The sequence below is a fragment of the Triturus cristatus genome, chromosome 6 (genome assembly GCF_964204655.1).
Source record: "Triturus cristatus chromosome 6, aTriCri1.1, whole genome shotgun sequence".
Taxonomy (NCBI): domain Eukaryota; kingdom Metazoa; phylum Chordata; class Amphibia; order Caudata; family Salamandridae; genus Triturus; species Triturus cristatus.
The window spans coordinates 1,806,199,158-1,806,226,886 of NC_140589.1; the positions used below are offsets into that span (position 1 = coordinate 1,806,199,158).

A 27,729-nucleotide genomic window follows, 5' to 3' on the forward strand; every position below is an offset into this window, starting at 1 on the left:
TGTGCTAAAAAACATTCAATCCCACAAAATCAAGAGCACAATTAACTAGTAGGGGCGTCTTTTGAATACATCCACTGTTTGTACCTGCTGGGTCCTACCTCTGCAGCTTCTTTCTCGAGTGGTGCCACATCAGCAGTTCCTGCAGCCTCCTCCCTCCCGCCGCCGCGTTTCCAATCTCGCGGCCGCAGTGTGGAGGGAGGTAGAGACTACAATACCCAGGCTCCCTCTTTGTTCCCACCCCGGAAGCAGCGCAAAGCCATCTCCCGCGCCCGGAGGAGTTTAAAAAACGGACACCACCCCCGCGACGCGGGACCGCGCGCGGGCAGCGCCGGGCTGAGCCCGGGCAGAGGGCGGGCCGTCAGGGGCCAAGGGAGGCCAGGCCGGGCCCCCCCCCTTGGCTCTGGATCTCTGGACTGAAAGCAATACTGATAGTAAGACTTTTCCATCATTGTCATATTATCCATACCGCTATTAGTGACTGTTAGCTATTTTGCTTATAGAATTTGCAAGTAGTTGTCACTTATCCACTTCACCCTGTCACGCCCTAAAATGGCCCTTAAACTGGCTGATAACGCAACTAAAGTGATATCTCCCCTATTAGGACCCCCACGGAAAGGTACCCTCGACCATTTTTTGGCAAAGGCTGTCTCGAAACTAGACCATCAAATAGAACGTCGTCTGTCGCTCGGCCCACTTCCTAATAAACGCTCATCGCTAGGTCCCACTCAAACAATTCCCTCCCCCACACTACCACCTATGAACGATATTTCTATCCAGATAACCGATCCAGGCATTCCTCTGCTTTTACAAACTCAGCCATTGATAGCGGATACTTCAATAGAACCTGTGATCATTAACGCTAACTCGGGCCCCTCTGCACATTCCACTCCGTCAGAGGCCCCACTCATAATACCACCCAAAGAAAAATCAAGACCCAATAATCCCCAAATTAAACTAAGACCTGGGGTAACAGCAAAGAGAAAGCGGGGGGGCGAGGGCATGAAAGGCAACCGACCCAAAACACCAAGACTACACCCTGCACAAGCCATTAAGGACCAACCATCTGCTGTCCCTGATTTAAATGACGATTTAATTAAGAGGATTGAACATTTAGTTAAATCCTTAATACTCCCACTATCTGAGAGACTAAAAAGGCTAACCGAACAATTAGACACTTTAGCAGCAACATCCTCCTCAAATACAGTTCTTTTGAAAGACCTTGTAATGTCTAAAACAACTGACACTCATAAATCCCCTGCTACTATGATTCCAAGGGACCCTCCACCACCACCTAAAGCTAATGCACACCCCTTGCCTACACCTAGAACCGCATTAGGCACCACAGGTGAAGGGAAACAAATACCCCCACCCAATACCTTAGGCTGTAAGCCCACTAACAATACTAGAGTTGTCCCTCCACCTGAGTCTCTAAAAAGAACGGATGTGCGCATAGATTTGCCACCCGAGGCGGCACCTTATGCCGTTATATTGACAGGAGTCCCAAATTTAGCATCGGGTAAGAAAGAGGGGTTCACAGAACTTAAAAATAAAGTAATTGATTGGTTAAGCAAGCATAGGCCTTTGCCTCCCAATATTAATGGTGAGATATTACATGTTAGAAGGTTGTCCTGGTTGGGATGCAGGCCCAAGGACATAGAGGGTGATATTATAATCACCAACTTTAAAGACCCAAGAGCAGTAACCCACATAGTGGACTGGTTCTCAGAGAGAGGAAGGGAAGGAATATCAACTCGCGCTTTGAGCTACTTCTATCCCCAATCTCTTCTTACCCCTTGTAACAATGAACTCACCTCTAAACCACCTAGAAATGTGAGACACTTGCCACTATCTCACCACTTTAATACAACAAGACAGTGGATGGATTACTCTCTACCCTCACTCTTCCCACACAGGTCTCATCCTTATCAACATCGAAACATTCGTAATCCACCTCAGTACCCCTCATGGCCTGTCCCTATTACTAATCGCTTCGAAGCACTGACAGACCTAGACGATCCGGACTGACAGACGGAAGCACTTCCGGAAACCCACTTCTACGAACAGTCTCTTACGAATTCCAATCTGTACCCAAACATTGGTACCCCTGATTTGGACGCCTATAACCATCGTGCCCAGGGAATCTTAATCAAAGAGGCACACAACGATCAGATTCTTACTGATTTTGATAAACTTCCTTTGGAAGCTACTCCCCAATTGGATCTTATCACTGAGCCCAGTTCCCTTACAACTTTAAATCCTATATTCAGAGATGAAATTATTAATGATTCCGTCACAAAGAAGCCATTGTTGGCCCATAACATTATTTCATGGAACATTGCAGGTCTCATTAACAAAATATCCCACCAACCCTGGTTAGACATTGTATCTACTTTTAGTATCATCTGTCTCCAGGAAACGTGGGCTGTTGATGAACTCCACATATTGGGATATCAGACCCTTCATGCACCTGCACAATTCACCCCACAGGGGAGAAACAAAGGAGGCCTGGCCATATATCTCTCTACGACACAGGATATAAAAGTTGTTAATTATCTATATTCTGATTTTTATCAGATCTTAGTTATTAGTTGGGGCCACGTAAAATCCGTGACCCTTATTAATTTTTATAATAACATCCCAATCAACAGCCTAGAAAGCCAGATCGTTACACTTATTCAGAGTATAAATTTCACTAAGACCCAGAAAGAAGACGAGACGTTATTGATTTGGGTGGGTGATTTTAATTGTACAATCTGCCCTTATGGATCTAAAGGCATTTGCGGCCTTGGTCCCCATAAGGATGATAACCCAACCCACTTCGTTCACTCTAAACCGGGAAATCTCCTCAATAACGCGCTTTTTCATTTTAACCTGTCCTTTATAAATGAACTATGTACCCCAAACATCCCCTTTCAACCCACTTTTCATGGGCGGGGTTGCAGTTCAATTATTGATTTTACCCTTATTTCCTCACCCAACGCAGGGCTGATTGCAGATTGGGTAACACATGATGCCATTTTTGGCGATCATTACCCGATCTCTTTCAATCTAAAAATTAAAAATAAACATCAGACCTTCATAGAGAAGTTCACCTATCACCCTAACATTAATCTAGCCACAAAAAATGGCTACTCGATAAAATGGAACAGGGTAAATCCCGTAGATTTCCTTTATAAATTAATGGAAACCTCCCGAAATGACATATCTGTCTGCTTAATAGAAAATGAGGAGCCACTAGTCATTATGACCTCCTTTTCAAAAATTCAATTTGAGCTTAAAAAATTGCTAACCAGAGAACATCGTTCCAACCCTAAAAACAGCCACGGCTGGTTTGACAAAAACTGCACTAGAGCTCTTCAAGCTCTCAAAAGGGCGCTACATGAAACAAACAAATCTCCAGCCGAGATTCGTAGCTGTAGAAAAGCATATAATTTGGCTGTAAAATCGAGGAAACAAACGCTACGTAAAGAGGCCTGGTTGGCCTTAACTGAAGCCTCTAAAGCTAAGGATAATACAGCTTTCTGGAAAGCTGTTAACACTCCCTATTTACGAAATAACCAGACAGATACCATAGACATAGCCATCAATGGGGAAACCTGGGTGAACCATTTTAAACTTCTATATGATATAAATGAAGATCTCAATTATGACAACTTAATGGCGGATGGGTCATCTATCCAAAAAACTACAATTTTACCCACCTTATTCCCTATAGACATAACCTTTTCTAGCCTGGAGATTACAAAGGCAATCAAAGATAGCCCTTCAGGCAAAGCTCCAGGCCCGGATGGCGTTCCGACAGACGTGTACAAAGCCGAACCTGACTTGTGGGGCCCCCTGCTAACAAATGTCTTAAACCACTCTAATCGTCATGGGTTCCCACCGTCTTGGTCTGAAGCCATAGTCGTTCCGATCTTCAAGAAAGGAGACAGGGACGACCCCACCTGTTACCGGCCAATATCGCTTTTAGACGCACTAATGAAGGTAGCAGCCCGGGCAATTTTAGACAGAATACAATTTTGGGCAGAAGAGAACAAGATAGTGTCACACTTACAGTACGGATTTAGCCCTGGTAAAGGTACTATAGAACAGAGCCTAAATTTGGCCTTAGTTCTATCAAAATATAATCAGGCAAAAAAGGGAAAACTTTTTGTTACGTTTGTGGACCTAAGTTCCGCTTTTGATTGCGTGAACCACGAGATACTATGGTCCATTTTATCAGAGATGGGTATAGACTTAAATATTTTACATTTCATAAAAGCACTTTATAGCGATGCAGGAGCCAGGGTACGCTTTGGAAACAAAGGGGAGTGCTCTGGCAAATTTCGTATTAAGAGAGGGGTGAGACAGGGGTGCATTTTAGCCCCCCTCCTTTTCACCCTATATATAAACTCCATCGGCAAACACTTAATGGAATCTCAGTACGACTACCCAACAATTTTGGGCACTCCTACCCCAATATTTCTTTATGCTGATGACGCTGCCATCATGTCTCGAACTAACATCGGCCTCCAGAGGGCCGTCCAGAAATTCTCGAATTATATGAAAGAACGAGGGCTAAAAATTAATATCTCAAAAACCTTCACGATGGCCTGTGGACCTGGCACAAAGAAAATGTCCTGCCCAATCTTCTTAGATAATAAGAGAATAGAGACCACAGACCAATTTTCTTATCTAGGTATAAATTTTGATAGGAAAGGAAACTGGCTAGCAGCAATTAATGCCAGAAACTTAGCCTTCACTCGAGAAATAGGCGCCCTAAAAAAGTTCTCCACGAAAATAGGTGGCAGGCCAGTGAAAGAGCTAATTGAAATCTACAAAGCTAAATGCGTTTCCACTGCCACCTATGGAGCAGGCCTTTGGGGGACTGAAAATCCATCTTTGATACAACAAACAGAAAATCAGTTTTTACGTTACTTACTTGGAGTCCCTAAATCAACATCAACTTATTTTATACATATTGAGTTGGGCATGCAATACATCTCGGATGTTATTAAAATTGCGCCCATACTCTTGTGGCATAAAATCTGGGTTACTCCAGAGACCTCATTAAATAGAGATCTAATTACTGACTGTTTTAGCCTCGATGGTCTGACAAACATTAAATGGCTTGCATATGTAAAAAATATGTTGATCGATCTTGGCCATTTGGAGTTTTTTGTGAGGCCATCAAGTATGGAAATGGTGCCCAGAAAAACTCTAAGAAATTTGGCTCTTGACCATCTAATCTCTCAGAGATGGACTTTAGAAAAATCCAAAACTACAGTCACTGACTTCCAAAAAGTAACTATCAATGAAGGCCTTCAAAGGTACCTCTTAACCCAGCCAAATTGCTATGCACGAACGCTACTGACCCGACTTAGATTTGGCAACTTTTTCCGCATGATTACATTCCCTGTTTGTAACCTTTGGTCTAATGAAATACCACTGTGTCCCTGTGACAATATTTCTGTCCAATCAAATATACATTGTATTCTATTCTGTAAATTTTATCAGCTGCCCAGAGGAGCCTTCCTAAAACCGATTTTAAAAGCCTGGGGAATCCGCACCTGCAGATCCGCCATGACTAGGCTCCTACAATTAGAAGATGAATGTGTTACCTCTGCAGTAACTAGTTTTTTAAAACTGGTCATCAAATTTCGGAACTCAATGCAACCATCCTAAAAATCATGTTATGTCTTTTTATCCTTTTTAACTGTTCTTATCTGTTTTAAACATGTAATGTACTTTTATTCATATGTATGTAATGTATGTATGCTTTTATGATTTTACTCTGAAAATCGAATAAAGCTTTCATGACTGACTGACTGAACTAGTAGAGAAAGGGTAGCACAATATCTTACATCTCAGCAGCAGAATTGTGTCATTGAGACAAAATCCCACAATGGAGTCTGGCTGAAAAATCGACATTTTGGGAATACTCACACTGCCAAAACACCTTTTCCAAAAATAAAATAAAATGATTTTCAAGGAAGAGTTATGCTATACCTGGGTTGGACTCTCAGGTAAAGTTTATGAATCAATATATATAAATGGAGGGACAGGGGGCAAAATCAAGGTCCAGCATACATGCCCCCAGGGGTATAGGTACATAAAGAGGTATGCAGTTCCTGAGATAAGGAAGAGGGGGAGGAGAAGGAGGGCAGAGGCTGAAGGTGCCTGATGTGTCAGGTCAGGGGATCTGATCCATCAGGAGCAAGAGCCCTCACACACCCCAAGGGGTGTCATGCTTCGTCACCAGGCAGCTCCTCGTTGGGCCGACGCTGCAATGACCAACGGGCCCTGAAGGGGGGGCTCTTTGCCGGAGTTCTCTTTAAGCTGCTGGCGTGAAGAGTGAGGTGCTATGCGAGAGAGCTATAAGTCAGTATACTGGTGTGTGGAGAATCTTAAAAATAACTAGAGGGAACCCAAAGGATTCACTTAATGTGTGAGTCCCTCGGTTATAATAAAAACAAGTGTTGGCCAAAGGTGGAAATAACAGTCCGCGCTAAGATCGAGTGTTAGTTAACATGTTTCTTGCCATTGTTCGGTCAAAAATGATTGCGCCAATTCTTCGGGACCATAAAAAAATGCAAGCTAGACTACTGAAGGGCAGGCCGGTCTAAAGTAGATATGTTTTCTAAAAACTGACATTTCCCCAGATGTAATTGGTATATAGTATGCCTTAGGACAATCCGTGCATAAACCGACCTGGAGGAGAGGGAGGGAAACAAACACAACAAAGTATTACTTCAAGCGGCAGCTTTTCATCAATGTATCTACATTAGCATGCAGTGCTTATATTAAACCACATGCTGGGAATAAAACCTCGTGAAGGTATACATGATAAAACAGGCACGTCAAACTACCGGTCGGTCCAAAGTTAGATCTCATGCCAATACTCACTAATCACCTGGAAGTAAAGACACACAGTTGAAAATTGTAAAAGGTTCTAGGGGCCACATCAGATACACATGCGCAGCGTGGGGACATATTGTAAGTAGGTGCTGTCAAACATGCTACCTTACCACCACAGAGAGGGTTCCAACTCCATAGTCGGTAGTGGAGTCGCGCTACTAAGCATCGGACCACCTAGAAACAGGTCACAAATGTTTACATGTGTATAGTTAAGCCGACAGCCAGGCAATCGGAGTCAGAAGCCAAATCTACTCAGGGTGAGAAGGAGGCTAAAGTTTGCAGTATGTACTCACAGACAGAAGTCGCCTTGCCTGGCCTGCGACCTACCCCGGCTCTGCTACTGCTGAAGTATGCATGCAGCGGGGCAGAGACGGTAAAGAAAAGCAGCCGTCCACAGAGCTAGACCACTTGTCGACTAATAACAAGACATTGACTGACCTGTGAGCGCGAGCTCTGTCCTGCGAGGTCCTTCCTGTTGGGCTGTTTGTTCTGCGGCTGCACCTCGCGGAACCCGCTCCGCGGGTCCCGCTTCGCCCGTGTGCCTGGGCGCATCGTTGCTGATTCCTGACAGGGGAGCTGCCTGAATCTCGGGGAGCAGGGCTGCGAGCGCCAGGTGAGGATCAGGGACTCCATTGCCCAGGAGTCCCTGTGCTGCCATCATTTCCTGCACCTGGACGCTCTCCCTGCTGGCCACGCCCCCTAAGCACAGCTGAAAAGAGCCTGCTTGTCCCTAGCTCTTTGGGAGACATTGACTGACCTGTGAGCGCGAGCTCTGTCCTGCGAGGTCCTTCCTGTTGGGCTGTTTGTTCTGCGGCTGCACCTCGCGGAACCCGCTCCGCGGGTCCCGCTTCGCCCGTGTGCCTGGGCGCATCGTTGCTGATTCCTGACAGGGGAGCTGCCTGAATCTCGGGGAGCAGGGCTGCGAGCGCCAGGTGAGGATCAGGGACTCCATTGCCCAGGAGTCCCTGTGCTGCCATCATTTCCTGCACCTGGACGCTCTCCCTGCTGGCCACGCCCCCTAAGCACAGCTGAAAAGAGCCTGCTTGTCCCTAGCTCTTTGGGAGACATTGACTGACCTGTGAGCGCGAGCTCTGTCCTGCGAGGTCCTTCCTGTTGGGCTGTTTGTTCTGCGGCTGCACCTCGCGGAACCCGCTCCGCGGGTCCCGCTTCGCCCGTGTGCCTGGGCGCATCGTTGCTGATTCCTGACAGGGGAACTGCCTGAATCTCGGGGAGCAGGGCTGCGAGCGCCAGGTGAGGATCAGGGACTCCATTGCCCAGGAGTCCCTGTGCTGCCATCATTTCCTGCACCTGGACGCTCTCCCTGCTGGCCACGCCCCCTAAGCACAGCTGAAAAGAGCCTGCTTGTCCCTAGCTCTTTGGGAGACATTGACTGACCTGTGAGCGCGAGCTCTGTCCTGCGAGGTCCTTCCTGTTGGGCTGTTTGTTCTGCGGCTGCACCTCGCGGAACCCGCTCCGCGGGTCCCGCTTCGCCCGTGTGCCTGGGCGCATCGTTGCTGATTCCTGACAGGGGAACTGCCTGAATCTCGGGGAGCAGGGCTGCGAGCGCCAGGTGAGGATCAGGGACTCCATTGCCCAGGAGTCCCTGTGCTGCCATCATTTCCTGCACCTGGACGCTCTCCCTGCTGGCCACGCCCCCTAAGCACCCTCCCCCTATATCAGGTGCAGCTTCTTCCGCGGCGCGGGAGCGCGCGGGAGGGCGCCGGGAGAAGCCCGGGACAAGGGCGGGACCGTCTGTGGCCGTCCGGGGCCGAAGGTGGCCGGGCTGGGCCTACCCTCTTGGATTGTGCTTCCGACCCCTGGTCTCTTACACTCGGTGGAGCCGCCCGCCGAGTTTAATTTATTGTGAACATTATGCCGTCCCCTGCAAGGGAGAGCACCCCACTAAAACCGGGTGGAGCAAAGAATAGGACTCTAGAGAATTATTTCTCCCGGGCAGTGGGGGAGGGGGACAAAGAGTGTAATCTGTCCAGGTTAAGGGCAGAACGGAGACGCTCAATAGATAATATGAAAAACACGCCCCTCGGAGACCAACTTATTTTACCAAGGGAGGAGTTGTCCCGAATTGATGATGTCCCACTATTGCTGAGGGATTGCACTAACATGTCACCAGTTGAAGCCTTGAGTATAGCCCCAGAAATTAGTTCTAGCCCCCCAAGGGTGACCATTGATTTAGTGTCCCAACCCCCTCCGGCCCCTCCAGCCTCGAAGATTAGGAAAACTAAATCTAAGCCAACTAACACACAAGTAGCCTTTGGACCTCCTCCAAATAAACGCAGGAGGAAATCGAGGGGAGTTCAAGGAAAGAGCAAACCCAAGGTTCCACACTCGGATTTTGGGAAGTTTTTAAAAACCCCCACATTAGTAGAGAAACCATTGGTCGATTTACACCCTAAACCCATTGCTCATGAGGATCCAGCTCCTATTATGATAAAAGACACAGGAGTTGGTATTGCTAATATTCCCTTGTCTGTTGTCCCGCTGGGAAACCTAGAATTTTTGCTAAGGTCCCTGTTATTACCGATCAGCGAGAGTATTAAAAAGATTGAGATCAGACTAACCATTTTAGAGGCCACATTGGGCAGTCTGAAAACTCCAGCTGGCAGACAGGGAAGGCAATCAGAGTCCACTCCCTCCACTGTAGCCCCTAAGCAGTCGGCAAATAGTGTCGCCAATCCAGTCCCTCCACAAGCTGTGAATGTGGCACCCTCGCAACAACCCACAAGGCCAAAGCCTGCAACAGCTAAGCCCCCTAACACCAATATGCCCAACCCTCCTTTAGGATCTGTACCCCCGGCACAGCCGGTAGACAAGAGCACCCCGACCCCTTTAATGAAGCTCACCCTGAGACCACGCAGACCCAATTTACCTCCAGAGACCAATGCTTTTACTGTCGTTATGGCAGGTGTCCCCCCACTTGAGGAAGGTGAAACGGAGGACTTTTGTGCCCTAAAAAGTAGGGTAATCAAGTGGTTAAACATAAATAGACCCCTCCCGACACACTTTAAGAACGAAATTATAATGGTAAGAAGGGTACCATGGGTGGGAAGAACACAAAAATCCATTAAAGGGGACTGCATACTGGTGAGTTTTAGGGACACAGGAACGGTGTCCCATATATGTCAAGGGAAAAACAGATCTAGGGAATCCACCATCCAAACCCTCCATGTGTCGTTCTTTTTTCCCATCATCCCAGTCCTATCTCAGCAACCCCAAACTCATGACAACTGGGAGAGGGTTGGCAGGAGGGGGAGTCACCAGGCCTTTAACCCTAGGCCGTTTTTTGGCCGACCTGAACAACCCTTTTTTTCCTATAACCGGTTCCATTGCCTAAATGGCCTTGAAGGGGTCGATTGACAGACAGACAATGCCCCCCAGGGTTGTATAGAAATTGGAGGTACGGTAGAAAGACTGGAGGAGCAAAGATCCAAGGCTCAGCACATCCAGGTGGTTGGTGAGGGGGAACCAAACTGCGTTGTGCCAAAGGAAATAGTTGTAGACAAGATAGGAGGGGGACATGGGCAGGGAATGCAAAGATCAATGTGGGAAAGAAGACCAAGGGCCCAGGGGGGTGCTGAATGGAGTGGAGAGGGTGTGAGACTTATCTCATGGAATATAGCGGGTATAGCGGGCAAATTCAACAATAAGGAATGGGTGGACTTTATTAGAACATTTCACATTATATGTGTACAGGAGACATGGGCTGTGGAGAATAACTACCATCTGCAGGGGTACAAGTGTTTTTTTGTTCCCGCCCGAAAATCTAGCTCAGGGAGAGCAATGGGCGGTTTGTCCATCTATGTAGATTTAGACCTGCCAGGCACCTGGTCCTTTCCAGACTGGTTCTCATATGGGATACAGGCGGTTCGGTTCCAGGGAAAGGGGTTACGTTTCTCTGTTTTTAACATATATAGCACCGAGTTAGAAAATAGCCACACCCCGGTATTAACTGAACTCGACCAAAGGTTAGGAAAAGAAATCATATCCCAGAATAAGGGACCGTCTGGTGGACTGCTTGTGGTGGGGGATTTTAATTGTCACCTTTGTCCGGCACTGGTCAAAAAGAACACAGATTGGGCGCAATGCCCAATTGAGAAGGGACCGCATTTTTCTCACTCGCCTACTGGGTCGGCTCTTAGGTTGCTTCGGTTTAAGTACGACCTAGAGCACACCATTAATATGGTAGACCCACAGTCGGATGGTACACTCCCACCAACTTTTAAGGACAGGGGCTGCTCGTCTATTATAGATTATATTCTGGTCTCGAGATCCCTGGTTAATAAAGTAGTCAGTGTAGGGATAGACTGGAACACTTTCAGCGACCATAACCCGCTTGTTTTAATGCTCGCATATAGGGCGGGTATTGGCTCCAATGCCCATCGTTCAATCGTGGAGAGGGTCACCGATCAAGGCAGGAGACTGAAATGGTCCAAAATAGATGGGGCAAAGTTCTATAAAAACCTGAGCGATAAGGGTCTGCTGGCCATAAATGAATGTTTGGATCTGGAAGTCCAGGGACCAAGGTTATTAGAAGCATTTAACCATATTGCCAACCTGATAGACGGATTACTAAGGTCCAGTGCGCCCACGCGTAATCTGGTCAATCCCCGGTGGTTTGATAAAGATTGTTCCAAGGCACTGAGGGAACTGAAATGCTCCCTTAAGTCAAAACCACGAGATCCACAAGTAATCAGGGCATGCAGAGAAAAATATAAAAAAGAGACCAAAAGGAGGAAACTCACCCTGCAGGCAGAAGCTTGGGCAGATCTGAGAGAGGCAGGGGAAAGAAGGGACCTAGCGGGGTTCTGGAGAATCATCAATAAACCGACCTTTCAAGAAAATGATTCTCCGGAGATAGGGGCTAACATCCTCCCGGAGCAGTGGGTCACACACTTTAGGAGCCTGTATAACCATGAATCGGGTCCCCACGTAGAGTCATCAGTAACCCCAAGTCAGGCTCCTCCGGTAGTATTTACCCTTAAGGAGATCACGGCAGGGATGGAGAGTCTAACTAAGAATAAAGCCCCGGGCCCAGATGGAATTCCCCCTGACCTTTTTCTTAGTAATATAGATCTTTGGGCCCCACTGATGACCAGGGTCCTAAACACTGCTATCACCTGCGGTCTCCCTCCATCATGGTCTAAAGCGATCATTGTGCCAATCTTTAAAAAGGGCAACAAGGACGACCCCAAGTGTTATCGGCCTATTTCCCTGATTGACGTCTCGGCTAAACTTCTGGGAAGGGCACTCCTGAACAGATTGTCCGAGTGGACCGAAGAGAACAACATCTTCTCGGACACTCAATATGGGTTCAGGTCAGGGAGGTCCACCAGCGACCAATGCCTGAACCTATATATGCTGACTGCCAAATATACTCTGGCCAGTAAGGAACCCATTTATATGGGATTCATGGACCTGGCAGCAGCATTCGATCACGTCAACAGAGGGAAGTTGTGGGACATGATGGCAGGGATGGGGATCGAGAGCGGCCTAATTACCATACTAAGAGAGCTGCATAGCGACACCACGGCTAGAGTTAGATTTAACAGGGAGGGAGGTTTGACGGACTCCTTTCCATGCAAAAGTGGAGTCAGACAAGGTTGTATTCTTGCCCCTTTTTTGTTCTCCCTTTACATTAATAATTTGGAACAGTTTCTTTTGGGCTTAAAGGCAGATTCCCCAAGGGTTGGGACGCGGCAAATCCCTGTCCTGCTTTACGCAGACGACGCGGTCTTGCTGGCGCGTACACCACGAAGCCTACAGATTCTGATAGATGGGTTCGTCAAGTTTATGAGCGATCTGGACTTATCTGTCAACCTAAGCAAATCTTACGTGCTCCTGGCAGGCAAAAAACCTTCCTCAAAATTTTCTTACACAATAGGCTCCCATTGTTTAGAGGAGGTTAAAACGTTCTCCTATCTCGGAGTAACCTTTGATGGTGCTCTTCAATTTAACTCCTTGGTGGAAGAGCGCTGTAACAAAATGATTGCCTCTAACGGGGCAATAGCCGGATATGGCAGGAGGTTGGGCAGATGGAGTCCGGAACAGGTGATGAACCTGTACGGCTCCATAACATGCGCTAAAGTAAGCTATGGGGCAGAAGTTTGGGGCTTCGTGAATACCTCTAGAATTGACCAGGAAGAGAACAAACATCTGAAATCTATCCTGAGGGTACCACCCAGCACTGCTGGACTCATAGCTCACAGGGAGCTAGGGAGGCCATATCTGGTCGATTTGTTAAAACTCAGGCCAATTGTGGCGTGGCTAAAAATCTGGGTAAATCCAGACGCGCATCTAAGTAGAAAAATCTTACTGGACTGCCTAGGTAGGACCCACTGCATGCGCATCCCATGGCTCAAATATGTGAGAAACACTCTTGAGGAACTAGGGTTTGGAAACCTCTTCAAGAACCCCACCACCATTTCAGCACAGCACAAGAAACAAGTAGGGGAAATTTTCCTAGAGCGGAAAACCCAGTGCCGTGCTCAGGCTGAAGGGGAAAAAAAGTCAATAAGGGCTCATACTTTGGTGAAGAGTGTGGAGGGTATGGAGCCCTACCTGTATCTTGTACACAATTCACAGGACAGATTTCTTATGTGCCGTTTCAGACTGAGCCTACTTCCTTTTATGTTGGCCTCGCCAGCAGGTTTTACCATGTCAATCGAGCAGAAGGGACCCTGCGGCTGCGACAATCGGTCTCCGCAGGACTCCCTTCATTTTACTTTGCTCTGTCCCTATTATTCAATGCCCAGGCGTAGATTCCTAGTAGACATCCTAAGAAAGGCCCACCTGGAACATGCCAGAGATGCACTAATCTACTTGCAAAAAGCTTCTGACCCGCTAACCTTGTGTTGTGTTATGAATTTTATCAAGGTTGCGGTCCGACTAAGGAAGACGAGGGGAGAGGATTAAAAGACTTGTGACTCCCTGTTTTAAATTTACAGCCTTGTATGTTAGTATTTTATTGTTATTTATGCACAAGGATCTTGACTAATATTTAATGCCGTTTTATCTATGTATATGTATGTGTGCTTTTATGGTGTTTTTTAATCACCGAATAAAGATTCTTGAATTGAATTGAAATTGACTAATAACAAGTCTGTATTCCGGCATTTTGCAGCACACTCCGCGTTGGTGAATGCCAAGGCGGATCGCTCGGGCCTCTTCTCGCCTGGCTAATCAGGCAGGCGCAGTCGGTTGGGCCAATTACGACTCTCCGATCTTCGGATGGGGGATTTAGGCATGCGCAGTTGGAAATCCATGAAGAGCTGACTGCACACTTTACGCAGCTCTATAAGTCTAGTCGACGGGCCCCGGAGCGGGCCATACAGGAGTTCTTAGATGGGCTCACCTTTCCGGTCCTGTCGCCGGAAGACCAGATGGAGCTAGGTGCCCCGATCACGTTGGAGGAGGTCAGGCGTATGATGAGGGCTCTACCTTCGAGGAAGGTTCCTGGCCCTGAGGGTCTTACCCATGAATTTTATAAGACGTACGCAGAGCAGACCCTCTGACCCCACACCTGCTTAAAGTATACACGGGGGCGCTGGAGGTTTCAGCCCTCCCAGCCTCAATGACAGAGGCTACGTTGATCATGCTTCCCAAACCGGGTCGGGACCTGAATTCCACGGGGGCATACCACCCGTGGCGCTTCTGAACAGGGACTATAACATTTTAGCGGACATCCTAGCTGCTCGGTTGGCACCACTGATCCCGCAACTGGTTCACCTAGACCAAAATGGATTTGTGCTGGCCCGGAACACATCACTTAATATACGGCGGCTGTTCCGAGTGATGCGTTGCTCTATGGAGGATTGGCCAATGGCCGGTTGTACTGGACTTGGAACAGGCTTTTGACACGGTTGATTGGTCCTCTAAGTTCGCGGTGCGTCATCCCTTTGGAGTTGGACCATACATTTTGAGTCTTATCCATTTACTATACGGGGCTCCTGGGGTCCAGGTGAGGTTGGGGACTCTCTATTCTGATCCTATATTGATAGAACGGGGAACTCGTCAGGTGTGACCCCTTTCCCCCTTGATCTTTGCTCTAGTAGTCCAGCCACTTGCAATGGCACTGCAAAACTCGACACTGGACTGGGGGATACGTCTTGGAAATGGCATACATGCAATTTCGCTCTATGCGGATGACATTCTACTGTATGTTAAAGATATACTAGAGATCCCACGGGTAATCCCTGATGTGTTGAAAACCTTTGCGTCTCTGTCAGGACTAGGAGTGAACTGGGATAAATCCCGTTTATACCCATTTCATCCTGTTGCGGAGGATCCAAGCTGGGAAGTGGACGGGACTGTAGTACACTGGCAACCGGTGGCGTTCAAATATTTAGGAATCCACATTTACCACAATGATAGGGATCTTATGGATGATAACATTACTAGGGCGGTTACAGCAATTAAGTCTCAGATCGAGTTTTGGAAGACACTTAACCTGCTGGTTATAGGCAGGGTGGAATTAATTAAAATGGTCATGCTGCCATGTCGGCTTTATTATTTCTCTAACTACCGCTTTACTTACCTGTGTCCTTTTTTCGCTCTCTGGAAAGGATTATAAGGGACTTCATCTGGAGTAACTCACGGTGCAGAGTGGCGTTGGTGAAGCTGTATCTACCTCGATCAAGGGGTGGGTTGGCTCTATCCAACCCAGAACATTATTTTTTGGCATCTCAAATTCTTTGGGTGGCAAAATGGGTGGAGGGCTTGCATTTAGCCGACTCTGCGGAGTGTGACCCCTGTACTCTCAGGACAGGATCCTCTCCATATAGCATCCTTGTAATAAATCACACAAACCACTTCCTTTACTAGTTCAGACTGCGTGGAAATGTTTCCGCAGGGTGCTGCGTCTTACTAAACATGTCCTACCGTACGTGCCTGTTGTGCCCATATTGGGTATGCCAACAGTACTGGGATGAGCACAGGGCGCGGATCTTACCGACTGGATGGAAGCAGGTATTAATACACTTAGAGATCTGTATGGAGAGGGCATATTACAGCCGTTCCTCACCATCGCGGAAGAAGACGGGGTTCGCCTTGGCCAATTTCTGACTCATGCCTCTTGGGTGGCTGTGAGGCGGCATTGGTGGGGGGACATTGCACGTGAGCCTCCAACACATCTTCTCCTGCAATATGTACATGTGATGGGCACGGGACGCCACCTGGTGAAGTGGTTGTGGAATCGATCAGGGAGCATACTCTGGTAAACTTAACGCCGTTGCCAGTTAAATGGGAGGCAGATCAGGGAGGCCATATTCGGAGAAGGAATGGTTGATGGTACTAGAGAGTCCCAGACAGGTCCCCAGGAATGCTCGTTTCAGACTGATTCAGTTTTACATTGTCCATAGGGCGTATCTCTCTCCAGACACAATCAATAGATATTTTCATAGGCAAGATGAGTGCTGTCCACGCTGCGGGCTGGTAGATGCCAACCTACTACATATACTCTGGTCCTCCCTGATATGCGTACATACTGGGAGGGGATACTTGGGGCACTGGCCACTAGCAAAGACAGGTGGGTGCCGCGTTTCTGGGTGGCTTGCATCACTGGAGTGTTTCCAAGAAACAAAAAGCACAAAGCGTCCACTAGATGTCTGGATTTGGGTTTCATTGTGGCGAAACGCCTACTTACACGCAGGTGGAAGGCGGAGGAGCCCCAGTCATTAAAGGCTTGGTTTTTATCAATGCTGAATTGGGCGAAAGCAGAGGCGGTTTCTTAGTACGGGAGGGTACGTTGGGACTGTGTAAATTCCCCATTGCTGTGGCTTGGAATGTAATGCTGTACGCTGCAGGAGCTGTTGACTCCGGATGACCCTTTGGATGTTCTTACTCCGGACTATAGACTCTGACCCGAGCTGTGATATGATTTGCTGATAGCATCCGTTATACCCCAAACTGTAAAGCAATTCTCTTTATAGTCAGGGCGAGCACCCGTAGGACAGTTGACAGGGTTATGTCTCATACCGCTTGGGATCTGTGACTTCCTTCCTACCTTGATGTGGCTTCTGTTTCCCTTCCTATCCTCCTTTCCTGCTAGTGTTCTTACATTCGGTGTTTTTCATAAGCTGGTTTGATCATATACACAGACTGATGTGATATGGCGGAGTGAAGCCATAAGAGCCGTACATATGTAGTTGAAATGTGATTATATAGTGGAATTCTAGTGTATCACAATGAGATTAAAAAGTGCTGTTGCTGGAGGGAGGAGGTACTGTGATTACTGGGGTGTGCCGCCTGTTGTTACCTGTTGCACCTACTGACACTGACATAACCGTGCCATTGAGCGGCTGATTTGTACGCTGGTTCATGACTACCTATCTACTGGTGCTGTCAGACAATTTTTATGATCGAATATTGTATCTGTTCTTGCTTTATACATAAAACTTTAATAAACAGATCAAACAGAAAAACAAGTTTGTATTCCAGTACCATGTTGGGACCAAGCGGGTGGGGACTTAAACAGGAAATTCAAATAATGAGAATCATGGACTTCATTAAGAATAAAGGGGTTTATTAAGAATAAAACTTTTTATGAATAAAGTATTTTATGAATAAAGTTTTCACTGAAGACATAGCTGCCACTAGAAAATTGAATGATTAATGTTATAAATCCGAACTCAAGTCCACTGTGGTGAGGGAGAATGCATCAATGCTCATGAGAGTGTATAACTAACGATAAATGGTGAATTGGATCAGGTGTTTGTGTGAGATGCCCCAAACTTGGGGTGACCTAGTTAAAAACTTATTCATTGCTATATCTCAGTTTTGGTTCAAATCGTGGTGGGTGTGTGTTCGTTTCACTTTCTCTAGATATGGTTTGGGTTGTAAAGGCTTTTAGTACACATGAGACATTCCTCAGCCAAGGTCAATAAAATTTCATGAAGGATTGAAAAAGGGGCGGGGGTAGGGGTTGGTTGGTTAGTGTGAGGTCTCAGCAGGGGTTTGTACACCATATATTGACGGAGAAAGCTACAGGGACTGGGGGAGGGCCTACATGTGGAATTTCAAGCACGTATCTCACACCATCATATATCATCGCTGACACCTGTCACATGTGGACAACAGGAAAATCCACCTATGTTCTTTACAGAACAGGTTAGCCTTGGTTATATTGGAGTGTGCTTCCAACACTGTCCAACGTAGGTGATCAGGGGAATGGCGAACCTCTAGGTAGTGTGTTCTCATTTTGGTGGAGGTACTTTTGCAGCGTATACCAGAGATGTTCCATGATCCTTGTTTTAAATGTTAAATGTTTGGGTTGTCATTCCTATGTAGCGTACACCACTGAAAAGTTCTATGATCCTTGTTTTAAATGTTCGGGTGGTCATTCTTGTAGGAAGGTGAATATCTGACTATGGTTACCCCCAACTTTTTGCCTAGTGTCTAGCTGGTTTTTCGACTTAGTTGGCCTGAGATCCTGCCATTCAGGGTCTCAGGCTGTCTGCTCTCTCTTTAAAATGGACTCCATGTACCCTAGGTACATACCCAATTGGTAAGGATCACCTTATTGGATCCTGTACAGTGTACCCTAGGTACCCAGGGCATAGGTGTACCCTAGGCCTCCCAGGGGCTGCAGCATGTATTATGCCACCCCTGGTCTGGCCTTGCAATCAGACACAACTGGCTGATCACTCAGCTGGGGCAAGGTCGTGTAATCACCCCTTGCTTAGATATAGTATACCTATATCTACCCTTATATATAGACACATGTGTACCTATCAGTCACTCCTATGGCAGGCCTTAACAATCCTGGAGGCAGAGTGCTTGGTAACATGTGAGATGGTGCTCTAGCATGAGCTGAGCCTGTCTGCAGCTTTCGGAACCATGTCCTTATAGCTGTTCTATGATATAGCCTACCATATACTCTTAAAGTGCCTTATAATCTTAAACGGTTATGGTAACTATGGTTTGGCTTTATCAAAACATGTCGTGTAAGGTGTCTAACACTTTGGAATAATACCCCCATACCATTTCTGGTGATGAGGATATTATTCCTCCCTTCTAGAGGGAGAGACATGTTAAAATCCTACTTTGCTGTTTAACTCTCACCAAAGCCTCAGCATCACAAAATGGATGCTGCTGCCACAGACACGAGTCTGACCTCCTGCTGCTGGGAGCCCTCCCAGCCAGGGAGGCCTGGACAATAGGTTTCCTGCTTGGGAAGGTGCTAGCACCTCCCCAGACAGACTTTAGTGTATTGGGGCAGGGAGGGCTGAAAGGAATGAGACATGCCTGGGGCACACAAGGTGCTCCATGCATAGTCCAGTTCAAACCGGTGCTGAGGCACTCCAGCCCCAGCTCTGGCGCGAAACTGGACAAAGGAAAGGGGGTGTAGCCACTCCCCTTCCTGGTCCCACCCATAGGAGGGACCTTGCAGGTAGCCCAGCCCACTAGCCCAGTATATTAGTAGCTAGTTGGGCCCTGCTAAATTGGATTATCCTGAACCTGCAACTTAAACAGAAACTCTGGACCCTCGACATTCGACGAAAGAAGAAGACTGAAGAATCTCCCTTGTGGCCAAGGAGTGGTTACCCTGTACGAACAGGCACCATCAAGAGACTTACCCTTTGCTTTGCTGAAGTTCTACGAGGGACCGACTGCAGAGCCCGACCAGAGCCTTGACTTCCAGACTTCTCCGACCCTGATCCACATCCACAGCCGAGCTGAGATCCGTGGAGGCGACGAGAGACGTGGGACCGGCTAACTGGGAAAAGTGGCGAGTACCTTCCAGCGCAGCTTCTGAGGCACCCTCGAAGTTGTGCACCGGGGATTGAGAAGCCCCAACCCCAAGCACCATCTGCACCGAAGATCAGCCCCCCACACTCCACGAGTCCTGCGTGGGGCCCTTCTGCATTTTCCTGCTTGCCGCGTCTGTCCGGTTGCTTGCCCGCTGGCTAGCAACCTTTGCGACGACACACCTACGATTTTCCACTGCTGGTTTGGCTCCTCCAGACTGGCTCCTGCTCCTCTGTAAAAGAGAAGCACCCCAGACCTTCCTGGTCTGCACCAGAAGCAAGTCCTCCATTCTTCGTGGGTTCCGCTTGCCAAGGCTTGGTGAATCCTAGTTCCACGTGGTCACTGGCTAGTGACCCAGACTCTGTCCCTTCTGCTTGCAGGTATCCTTCCTTCTTGATCCCGGCCGTGGGATCCACCGGACACTCTGCACTGACTGCCTGTCAGCAACTTTCCTTCAGGCATCCATAGAAGTCCACGACGAAACCCGACGCAAGTTCACACCTATGCACCCGCAGCCCGTGGGCTAGGTAACTTGGGTACTTCGGTGCTCACAAGGGTATTGACTATCCTAGGGTCTAGTTTCCGAGTCTCGACTTTCTAGCTATACCAGAAGTGTCCTAAAACTGCTTATTTCTGAACTGTACTATTTCTATCGATTATACGCATTACGCGTGAGTGTTTCCACTCTGCACCTGAATCCCGTGGGCCTCCCACTTCCTAACCTTGGGTAGTATAGTGTAGCCCCAGCGATTCCCTAGGCCTAGGACTATCCTATTTCCGTGGCAGTGGTCCTTATACCACTTACTTAGTATATGGTTTGCGTGGCCCCTAGGGCCTAACTGTATTACTTACCTGTGTGACTTAATGTATGCTTAAATAAGACTGTGTTGTACTTACCTCGAATCTCATAAAGAGTGCTGAGGGTTTGACAAGAATAAATACACTTTATTTTATATATATATCTGTTGTGGTGTCCTTTCGTTTGGTGTTCAAGGGGTTACAAATGGTATAACAGCTGGCTTCACATGCCATTCAGAGTTTAGCCTAAGTCTGCTCTTGTCCATGCTACCACTAGGATAGCTGGTCTATAAGGTTGACTTTACAACCAATCACCATAAGGGTTGTTTGGACTGATACAAGGTGTACACTAGAATTAGTGACATCATATATCAGGCCAACTTCTCACATTGGTGAGCAGCGGTTGGGATCTGAGCTTGCTGTTGTAATACCATTGTAATCTTGAGATACTAAATTGAAAGATCACATAAGATATTGTTTAGGTACATATAACATAGATTATAAATACTTAAGTCCTACTGGACTTAGTTGTTGTAGGTTGAAGGGCCTAGCACACCCTGACTACAACTACTAGAGAGGTTTAGTAGATACAACTAGTGTAGGTAGGTGCACACACCACACCCTCACTAGAATCATGTCCCTGAATGGAGATCACACTGATACTCCCTCAGGAGAGGAGAATCCTAGACAGATTCCCTCTAGATATGATGCATTCACTTTCCAGGAGATGAGACAACTGTGTACCTCCAGGAGATTAAAACAGGGTTCCAACCCTACCCTTAGACAGCTAGTGGAGCTTCTGGAGGCCTATGATGCTGAAAGAGCTGCCAAGTATGGTGCCATAGCTGTAGATAAGGGCCTCCCCTCCACAGAAGAGACCCCTGACTTAACTGATACAGATGAGTTAGAAGAGACCTCAGAGGAAGAGGGAGGTAGCAAGACCTCAGTCAGAAGACTTAGTCAGGCTAACTTAAGCTTGCATGGGAGCTTGCATGGGAGCTTCCCTTACAGGCCCCCAAGTAATCTTAAAAAGAGAGATAGAAGGGGTAGATCTCCCTCAGGGGACCCTCTCCACTCCTATCACTCAAGAAGCTCCAATGCTTCATCCCACAGGGGGATGACTTCCCCCCAGAGGAGAGAGCATCAGGCCAGAATGAGGGAAGCCAATCTGAGGATTGAAAGGGAAGAACTTGCCCTTGCCAAAGAGAAGCTTGCTCTGGCCAGAGAGCAACAATTGTGTGGGTCAGAACCCACTGGTTGCAGCAACATTCCTAGAGCTAGGGATAGGTCTTATGACCATAGCAACCTAAGCAAGATAGTCCCCCCATACAAGAATGGGGATGACATACACAAGTGGATGACTGCTTTGGAGAGGGCCTGCAAAGTACAGCAGGTACCCCAGAGTCAGTGGGCAGCTATCTTGTGGCTCTCCTTTTCTGACAAAGGTAGAGATAAGCTCCTCACAGTTAGTGATGAGGATGCTGACAACTACAAAGTCCTGAAGAGTGCTCTGATAGATGGGTTTGGCTTAACCACTGAGCAATATAGGTTGTTGTTCAGAGACACCCAGAAGACACAGACACAGGACTGGTCTGATTTTGTGGATTGTGCCACTAAGGCTTTGGAAGGTTGGTTGACTGGCAGCAAGGTGCAGGACTATACAGGATTGTACAAGTTGATTATGAGGGAGCAGATCCTTAATAATTGTCAAAACCAGCTTCTCCATCAACACCTGGTAGACTCATATTTGACCTCTCCCCAAGAATTGGGAAAGAGGGCAGATAAATGGGTCAGGACCAGGATTAGGCCTAAAAATCAGGGTGGTGACCAAAAGAAAGATACCACCAAGCCTCAAGAGAAGGGTGGGGATAAAACAAAAGAGAAATCTTCCTCAGGGCCCCAAAACTCCACACAGGGTGGTGGGTCCCAAGCTCCCTCCTCTACCACAGTTAAAAAGCCTTACTGCCATGAGTGTAAAACTCCTGGGCATTGGAAAACTGACAGCAGTTGCCCAAAGGCTAAAAACAAAACTGTTCCTCCAATTACTCCTGTAACACCACCTATTTCTGTCAGCAGTAATCCCCCAGGTGGTGGGAGTGCCCCCAAAAATTTGGTTGGGTTTTCTTGGGGAACACAGGGGGACCCTGGCTTAGCCAATTCCCCTACAGCAGCTACTCTTGTCTGTGATGGTGGCATGGGGTTTGCCAACTTCACTGCCTGTCCCAACACTTTGGGTAGGTACAGACAGGAGCCCTACATCAATGGTAGAAAAGCTGAGGCCTACAGAGACACTGGAGCTAGCATCACTATGGTGGCCCATAGGCTAGTTCCCTCCGAGCAGCTTTTGCCTGGTTTCTCATACCAGGTAACTAACATTGATGGCAAATAGAACAGTCATCCCATGGCAGAGGTATGTCTCAGCTGGGGAGGTGTCACTGGCCCTAAAAGGGTGGCAGTGTCCCCAACCTTGCCTGTAGACTGCTTACTGGGGAATGACTTAGAACTCTCAGCTTGGGCTGGAGTTGAACAAGACACCCATTCTAAAATGGTAGGCCTTTCACAAAAGGGTAGTGGGGTTGTGCCAGCCACAACCCCTGTACAAGTAGATTTCCTCCCTGAAAAGGTTGGAAGGGCAGTGGTAGCCACAGCCCAGGCAGAGACAGACTTCCCTGTAGAGATTGGCAGAGCTATGACAGTCACAGCTCAAACCCAAACTGAGTGCCTCCCTGAAAAGGTCGGCAGGACTGTAATGGTCTCAGTCCATACTCAGACTGACATAGGTGTAGTGAAGCCTGAAACTATGGATCACTCCACACAAACAGAGAGTAGTGGGGAGGAAGAAAAGTCTCCCTCTCCCCAGACATTAGGAAAAGGTCAGCCTCCTCATGGATCTGACCTCACCCCTTGTGAAGGAACTGCCCCAGAGGTCGCCAGGCCTGGCCTGGCAGAGCCTCTAATGTCAGTGGCCCCTTCCAAGTTGGGACCCAGTCTGGTGCAGGTAGCCTGCCTCTCTCTACCCTGCCTCAGTCAGCCCAGGGCTGCTGAGGTCAGGGAGGCCAGTGGACCCCAAGAGGGCCCCTGTCCACAAGAACCCCCCCATCAAAAGAATGAGGATTGCCTGGCTAGTAGCCCTAGCCGGGTGATGGTTAAAAACATTCCTGAGGGATCTCCTTTACAGGTAGTTAGGGACCTCCCCCAGAGGGATTCTGTATGGCACAGGCAAACATGAGACCTTAGGGCCCCAAACCTGACCTGTCCCTCCAGTAAGCCCACAAAAGGGACCCAGCCTCCAGCTTTAGGTAGCCAGAGGCTGACCCTGAGAGCACAGTGCAACTCAGTTAAAGAAAGAAAGGCATCCATGGTGGAGGATGATTGGAGGAAGCTGAGGCCTCACTTTGAGGACACTCACTTCAGTACTACATCTCAACCCGAGCCTTTTACTTTGCAAAGACACACCAAAGGTAGAGATTCCCTATGGTGGAGACCCTATGACACCTTTAGGGTGAGGGATTGCTTAGTGGACCATGAGACAGGGGGTAACCATGCCAGTGCTGGTTCTTCCTTATATGGCCACTTAGGCAATATAGGCTTACCTTGTCAAGGCCAGCCTTATCTCCTTTCGTTTGGGGGGGGGGGGGGGGGTGTAGGAAGGTGAATATCTGACTATGGTTACCCCCAACTTTTTGCCTAGTGTCTAGCTGGTTTTTCGACTTAGTTGGCCTGAGATCCTGCCATTCAGGGTCTCAGACTGTCTGCTCTCTCTTTAAAATGGACTCCATGTACCCTAGGTACATACCCAATTGGTAAGGATCACCTTATTGGACCCTGTACAGTGTACCCTAGGTACCCAGGGCATAGGTGTACCCTAGGCCTCCCAGGGGCTGCAGCATGTATTATGCCACCCCTGGTCTGGCCTTCCAATCAGACACAACTGGCTGATCACTCAGCTGGGGCAAGGTTGTGTAATCACCCCTTGCTTATATATAGTATACCTATATCTACCCTTATATATAGACACATGTGTACCTATCAGTCACTCCTATGGCAGGCCTTAACAATCCTGGAGGCAGAGTGCTTGGTAACATGTGAGATGGTGCTCTAGCATGAGCTGAGCCTGTCTGCAGATTTCAGAACCATGTCCTTATAGCTGTTCTATGATATAGCCTACCATATACTCATTTCATTTCATTAGTCTTTATTATCGATCATTTTCATCATAAAAAGACAATTGCAAGATGAACATTTCATACGAGATTAAAATATGAAGAAGAAAAAATGTCTAAAACACAGATCAGCTAAGAACGAAAATGACCACAAACCTAAAAACTAATACCTCCTATTTCTAATAATCCAGGCCCAACCTAAGAATTTGGCCACTGCCACAACAATACATTCACTGGTGTCAAATCTTAGGATATTTAGTGCCTCAAGCCCTTGTCTAGTACCCAAAGTACGACAAAGGGGTTTAAGCCATTTGGATCTGGGGGCTGCATAGGCCGGGCAAACAAAAAATAAGTGACCCACAGTTTCTGGACACTCAATACACCAACGACAAGAATCAGAGGTAACACCCTTCCATTTTTTTGTGAATGAGTTAGTAGGTAGACTGCCGACCCTCAATTGATGATAAAGTTTCCTATCGAAAGGTCTAGTAATAGTGTCCCAGTAGGCTTCAAAGAAAGGGACATTTTTCTCCACGAGGAACCTACCAGCCAGAGACTCCACTGGGGCTTGGGTTAGTTGTTTTTGATTGACCATTGACCAATAAAGGTTTTTAAAAACTTTTTTGGGGGGGAAGGTGCTAGAAACTGGATCAGTCCAAAGAGTACTCAGACCCATGGAATCCAATAGTGAGCTGACTTGTTTGAACCACTGGATATTGCCGGCACCCAAGATGGCACGGACGTCCAGGAAAGCCTTTGCGTAAGGCCCTAATTCCGGGACCGTCCATAATCTCCTCCAAAAGGCCAATGGTTTAAACCTGGCAATGTCATCGAAAGAATGACAGCCAAGGTCAAGCAATAACGGTTTCACTGGGGTAGAACAAGGGAGACCCGTAAGAAGCCTAAAAAATGTATATTGGGCCTTGACCAAAGGGGAAAGATCTGAAAAACCCCACAATTCAGCACCATAAAGGATTGCTGAGTTAATCCTGGCATTGTAAATTTTGATGGCGGGACCAATTGATTTCATCTGGGATTGTTTTTGTTCTTTAACCAAACACCCCGATAGTTGGGCAAATTTTAGGGATAAGACATCTATTTGTGACTTCCAATTTAGCTTGTTTTCGAAAATAACCCCTAAATAGGTCATGACTTGGGCACGTTCGAGTGTGTCCTTATCCATGGTCACATTGCCAGTTGTACATTTCCCTTTATTAAAAACCATATATTTGGTTTTCGAAACATTGACTGACAGATCGAAATCAGAGCAGAAGTTGGTGAAAACATTCAAGGCTACCTGTAAGCCGGACAAAGTCTGCGATAGAAGAAGGGTGTCGTCGGCAAACATGAGGAGTGGAATTTTAATACCTCCTAGCATGGGGGCGTCCGTAGGCGTAGATAAAAAGTACTTAACAACACTGTTAATGAATAACAGAAACAGTGTCGGTGCCAGGACGCATCCTTGCCTGACACCCCTGTTAACTTTAAACCTGTCGGTAACCTGGCCTTGATTCCCCCAACGTACTTGGGCGAAGTTGTTATCATGCAACCTGGTAACTAAAAGGAGGAGGTCAGCAGGCATCCCTAACTCTGCTAAAACCGCCCAAAGTTTGGACCTATTGACAAAATCGAAAGCTGACCGAAGGTCAACAAAAGCGGCGTACAAAGTACCGCCGCAAAGGTAAACCGTTTTCCAGACGATCAGTTGGAATTTGAACGCCTGGTCGATCGTGCTGGTGCAGGGTCTGAACCCGGCCTGCAGGGGCGAAATGGTATTCTCCTGCTCTATCCATGTCAGGATTCTAGGCAGGATCATCCTAGCTGTGATTTTTTGGACCGAGTCAATTAAGCTAATCGGGCGGTAGTTCCCTGGACAGGAGCGATCACCCTTCTTAAAGATGGGCAGGATTTCGGCACCCATCCAGGATTCAGGAATGGCGGCCCCCTTAGCTATAGCGGTTGCCATGAGTGCGATGTATGGCACCCAATTTCCAAGATCGAATTTGAAAAGGTCCGCTGGGACACAGTCTATACCTGGGACCTTTCCGCTAGGAACTCTGGAAAGAGCCAACTCAACCTCTTTACAGTCAAATTTGAAGTTCGAGAGGGGGGGCATTACCTGGGAAGTTGGAAAAGCGATCACTTCTTTCAGGTTCGGATCTGAGAACTGGCGTTCGAAATGTGACATCCAGATGTCAGGGAGTACATGATTAGTGGGGGTCTGTAAGCACGGAGAATTGCCCCATTTCACAATATGCCAAAACAGAGTCAGGTTCCTTTTTTTACTGGCAGCCTACCAAAACAGAGTCAGGTTCCTTTTTTTACTGGCAGCCTACCATATACTCTTAAAGTACCATATAATCTTAAATGGTTATGGTAACTATAGTTTGGCTTTATCAAAACATGTCGTGTAAGGTGTCTAACACTTTGGAATAATACCCCCATACCATTTCTGGTGATGAGGAGAGACATGTTAAAATCCTACTTTGCTGTTTAACTCTCACCAAAGCCTCAGCATCACAAAATGGATGCTGCTGCCACAGACACGAGTCTGACCTCCTGCTGCTGGGAGCCCTCCCAGCCAGGGAGGCCTGGACAATAGGTTTCCTGCTTGGGGAGGTGCTAGCACCTCCCCAGACAGACTTTAGTGTATTGGGGCAGGGAGGGCTGAAAGGAATGAGACATGCCTGGGGCACTCCAATTCTTATGTAGCGTATACCACTGAGATGTTCCATGATCCCTGTTTTAAATGTTCGGGTGGTCATTCCTATGTAGCGCATACCACTGAGATGTTCCATGATCCTTGTTTTAAATGTTCTGGTGGTCATTCCTATGTAGCGTATACCACTGAGATGTTCCATGATCCTTGTTTTAAATGTTCGGGTGGTCATTCCTATGTAGCGTATACCACTGAGATGTTCCATGATCCTTGTTTTAAATGTTCGGGTAGTCATTCCTATATAGCGGTTGCCACAGGGACAGGTGATCATGTTTATGCAGTTTTTAGAATTTCAATTAGCGTGAGACCTTTGTGTCCATACTAGTGTGCTATAGTTGGATAGTTTTAGAGGGTTCAGTCAAGTTAAATACAACAAAGGAACTACAGGGA

The 27,729-nt window shown here is 47.4% G+C and overlaps 1 protein-coding gene across 1 annotated transcript in view; it reads right to left on the bottom strand.

Moving 5' to 3' along the window:
• Positions 1 to 27,729, bottom strand: part of LOC146822050 (dynein regulatory complex protein 1-like) — a 1,074,594-nt gene that overhangs the window by 433,667 nt on the left and 613,198 nt on the right. The gene's annotated exons all lie outside the window — the stretch shown is intronic.